The 4,931-nt window shown below is 36.5% G+C and overlaps 2 non-coding genes across 2 annotated transcripts in view; both read left to right on the forward strand.

Moving 5' to 3' along the window:
* The window catches only part of LOC122320494, a 179-nt gene extending 28 nt beyond the window's left edge, over nucleotides 1–151 (forward strand). Inside the window, exon 1 of the ribosomal RNA XR_006245700.1 lies at nucleotides 1–151. This exon is cut by the window's left edge and continues 28 nt beyond it. This is a non-coding gene — a ribosomal RNA (5.8S ribosomal RNA).
* Nucleotides 152–588: 437 nt separating this feature from the next.
* LOC122320496 lies at nucleotides 589–4,548 on the forward strand. The gene has a single exon (XR_006245702.1). It is a non-coding gene; the product is annotated as a large subunit ribosomal RNA (ribosomal RNA).
* The last annotated feature ends 383 nt before the right edge of the window (nucleotides 4,549–4,931 follow it).

Here is a 4,931-nt window from a genome sequence, read left to right on the forward strand (position 1 = left end):
TGGGTCGATGAAGAACGCAGCAAACTGTGCGTCATCGTGTGAACTGCAGGACACATGAACATCGACATTTTGAACGCATATCGCAGTCCATGCTGTTATGGTACTTTAATTAATTTTTAGTGCTGCTTGGACTACATATGGTTGAGGGTTGTAAGACTATGCTAATTAAGTTGTTTAGAAATTTGGTAATCAAATTTCTAAGCATATGGTATATTATTGGATAAAAATTTTAATTAAATATAATTATTATTTTTATTCATAATATTAAAATATCTATGGAAAACATTATCTCACATTATAAATAATTTGATTGTGAAAAACGAAGAAAAATATTTTCATTTTCAATCATATAATACTGAGGAATGTCTAGCATAAAAAATGTTTGAAATATTTTTCATCTAGAATTGTCTCTTATTAATGATTTAGTAAAATTGAAATCTTTTGTAAATGTTATTGTTCTTCGTTAAATTCGTTTAAAACTCATAACTAAATTAAAACTAATTAACGAAAAAATTTTTATACGAATTCATTAAATGTTTCTCCATTATATAAATGTAAAGAATATATTGAAAAAAAAAATGTTATATACAACCTCAACTCATATGGGACTACCCCCTGAATTTAAGCATATTAATTAGGGAGGAAAAGAAACTAACTAGGATTTTCTTAGTAGCGGCGAGCGAAAAGAAATCAGTTCAGCACTAAGTCACTTTGTCTATATGGCAAATGTGAGATGCAGTGTATGGAGCGTCAATATTCTAGTATGAGAAATTAACGATTTAAGTCCTTCTTAAATGAGGCCATTTACCCATAGAGGGTGCCAGGCCCGTATAACGTTAATGATTACTAGATGATGTTTCCAAAGAGTCGTGTTGCTTGATAGTGCAGCACTAAGTGGGTGGTAAACTCCATCTAAAACTAAATATAACCATGAGACCGATAGTAAACAAGTACCGTGAGGGAAAGTTGAAAAGAACTCTGAATAGAGAGTTAAATAGTACGTGAAACTGCTTAGAGGTTAAGCCCGATGAACCTGAATATCCATTATGGAAAATTCATCATTAAAATTGTAATATTTAAACAATATTATGATAATAGTGTGCATTTTTTCCATATAAGGACATTGTAATCTATTAGCATACAAAATTTATCATAAAATATGGCTTATAGTTTATTTAAATTAAAATGCTTGCGTTTTAACACAAAATAAATGTCATTAATTTGATAAAGTGCTGATAGATTTATATGATTACAGTGCGTTAATTTTTCGGAATTATATAATGGCATAATTATCAATGATTTTTGTGTTTATTATATGCACTTGTATGATTAACAATGCGAAAGATTCAGGATACCTTCGGGACCCGTCTTGAAACACGGACCAAGGAGTCTAACATATGTGCAAGTTATTGGGATATAAACCTAATAGCGTAATTAACTTGACTAATAATGGGATTAGTTTTTTAACTATTTATAGTTAATTAACACAATCCCGGGGCGTTCTATATAGTTATGTATAATGATATTTATATTATTTATGCCTCTAACTGGAACGTACCTTGAGCATATATGCTGTGACCCGAAAGATGGTGAACTATACTTGATCAGGTTGAAGTCAGGGGAAACCCTGATGGAAGACCGAAACAGTTCTGACGTGCAAATCGATTGTCAGAATTGAGTATAGGGGCGAAAGACCAATCGAACCATCTAGTAGCTGGTTCCTTCCGAAGTTTCCCTCAGGATAGCTGGTGCATTTTAATATTATATAAAATAATCTTATCTGGTAAAGCGAATGATTAGAGGCCTTAGGGTCGAAACGATCTTAACCTATTCTCAAACTTTAAATGGGTAAGAACCTTAACTTTCTTGATATGAAGTTTAAGGTTATGATATAATGTGCCCAGTGGGCCACTTTTGGTAAGCAGAACTGGCGCTGTGGGATGAACCAAACGTAATGTTACGGTGCCCAAATTAACAACTCATGCAGATACCATGAAAGGCGTTGGTTGCTTAAAACAGCAGGACGGTGATCATGGAAGTCGAAATCCGCTAAGGAGTGTGTAACAACTCACCTGCCGAAGCAACTAGCCCTTAAAATGGATGGCGCTTAAGTTGTATACCTATACATTACCGCTAAAGTAGATGATTTATATTACTTGTAATATAAATTTTGAAACTTTAGTGAGTAGGAAGGTACAATGGTATGCGTAGAAGTGTTTGGCGTAAGCCTGCATGGAGCTGCCATTGGTACAGATCTTGGTGGTAGTAGCAAATAATCGAATGAGACCTTGGAGGACTGAAGTGGAGAAGGGTTTCGTGTGAACAGTGGTTGATCACGAGTTAGTCGGTCCTAAGTTCAAGGCGAAAGCCGAAAATTTTCAAGTAAAAAACTAATGACTAAATAAATATATATACAAGCCAAAAATAATATACTTGAATAATTTTGAACGAAAGGGAATACGGTTCCAATTCCGTAACCTGTTGAGTATCCGTTTGTTATTAAATATGGGCCTCGTGCTCATCCTGGCAACAGGAACGACCATAAAGAAGCCGTCGAGAGATATCGGAAGAGTTTTCTTTTCTGTTTTATAGCCGTACTACCATGGAAGTCTTTCGCAGAGAGATATGGTAGATGGGCTAGAAGAGCATGACATATACTGTTGTGTCGATATTTTCTCCTCGGACCTTGAAAATTTATGGTGGGGACACGCAAACTTCTCAACAGGCCGTACCAATATCCGCAGCTGGTCTCCAAGGTGAAGAGTCTCTAGTCGATAGAATAATGTAGGTAAGGGAAGTCGGCAAATTAGATCCGTAACTTCGGGATAAGGATTGGCTCTGAAGATTGAGATAGTCGGGCTTGATTGGGAAACAATAACATGGTTTATGTGCTCGTTCTGGGTAAATAGAGTGTCTATCATTTATGGTGGTTACTTGTTCCCGGATAGTTTAGTTACGTAGCCAATTGTGGAACTTTCTTGCTAAAATTTTTAAGAATACTAATTGGCTCAAACCGATTAGTTCTTATTAATTATAACGATTATCAATTAACAATCAATTCAGAACTGGCACGGACTTGGGGAATCCGACTGTCTAATTAAAACAAAGCATTGTGATGGCCCTAGCGGGTGTTGACACAATGTGATTTCTGCCCAGTGCTCTGAATGTCAAAGTGAAGAAATTCAAGTAAGCGCGGGTCAACGGCGGGAGTAACTATGACTCTCTTAAGGTAGCCAAATGCCTCGTCATCTAATTAGTGACGCGCATGAATGGATTAACGAGATTCCTACTGTCCCTATCTACTATCTAGCGAAACCACAGCCAAGGGAACGGGCTTGGAATAATTAGCGGGGAAAGAAGACCCTTTTGAGCTTGACTCTAATCTGGCAGTGTAAGGAGACATAAGAGGTGTAGAATAAGTGGGAGATATTAGGCTTCGGTTTGATATCGCCAATGAAATACCACTACTCTTATTGTTTCCTTACTTACTTGATTAAATGGAACGTGTATCATTTCCTAGCCATTATACGGATATATTTATTATATCTTATGGTATTGGGTTTTGATGCAAGCTTCTTGATCAAAGTATCACGAGTTTGTTATATAATCGCAAACAAATTCTTTAATAAAACGATGCATTTATGTATTTTTGATTTGAAAATTTGGTATAACTCCAATTACTCAGGTATGATCCAATTCAAGGACATTGCCAGGTAGGGAGTTTGACTGGGGCGGTACATCTCTCAAATAATAACGGAGGTGTCCCAAGGCCAGCTCAGTGCGGACAGAAACCACACATAGAGCAAAAGGGCAAATGCTGACTTGATCTCGGTGTTCAGTACACACAGGGACAGCAAAAGCTCGGCCTATCGATCCTTTTGGTTTAAAGAGTTTTTAACAAGAGGTGTCAGAAAAGTTACCATAGGGATAACTGGCTTGTGGCGGCCAAGCGTTCATAGCGACGTCGCTTTTTGATCCTTCGATGTCGGCTCTTCCTATCATTGTGAAGCAAAATTCACCAAGCGTTGGATTGTTCACCCATGCAAGGGAACGTGAGCTGGGTTTAGACCGTCGTGAGACAGGTTAGTTTTACCCTACTAATGACAAAACGTTGTTGCGACAGCATTCCTGCGTAGTACGAGAGGAACCGCAGGTACGGACCAATGGCACAATACTTGTTCGAGCGAACAGTGGTATGACGCTACGTCCGTTGGATTATGCCTGAACGCCTCTAAGGTCGTATCCGTGCTGGACTGCAATGATAAATAAGGGGCAATTTGCATTGTATGGCTTCTAAACCATTTAAAGTTTATAATTCATTTTATAAACGACAATGGATGTGATGCCAATGTAATTTGTAACATAGTAAATTGGGAGGATCTTCGATCACCTGATGCCGCGCTAGTTACATATAAAAACATTATTTAATACAATGACAAAGCCTAGAATCAATTGTAAACGACTTTTGTAACAGGCAAGGTGTTGTAAGTGGTTGAGCAGCTGCCATACTGCGATCCACTGAAGCTTATCCTTTGCTTGATGATTCGATATTTAATAAAATAACGAAATGGAAAGAATATTATAATTATTAAATTTATTTTGATAATTATAATTTTGGATTTTTGGGGAATCCAAAGAAAAAGGTAGCCAAAAAGTACTCGTCATATTATTAGTGACGCATATAAGATCATGTCAAAGTAAAAGAAACAAAGTAATGTTTGAGATTAACTATGAATCCACTTTTACGGTAGCCAAATATTCCGTCATATTATTAGTGACGCATATAAGATCATGTCAAAGTAAAAGAAACAAAGTAATGTTTGAGATTAACTATGAATCCACTTTTACGGTAGCCAAATGTCCCGTCATATTATTAGTGACGCATATAAGATCATGTCAAAGTAAAAGAAACAAAGTAATGTTTGAGATTA

The sequence above is a fragment of the Drosophila ficusphila genome, unplaced genomic scaffold (genome assembly GCF_018152265.1).
Source record: "Drosophila ficusphila isolate 14025-0441.05 unplaced genomic scaffold, ASM1815226v1 contig_583, whole genome shotgun sequence".
In the NCBI taxonomy this organism is placed as follows: Eukaryota; Metazoa; Arthropoda; class Insecta; order Diptera; family Drosophilidae; genus Drosophila; species Drosophila ficusphila.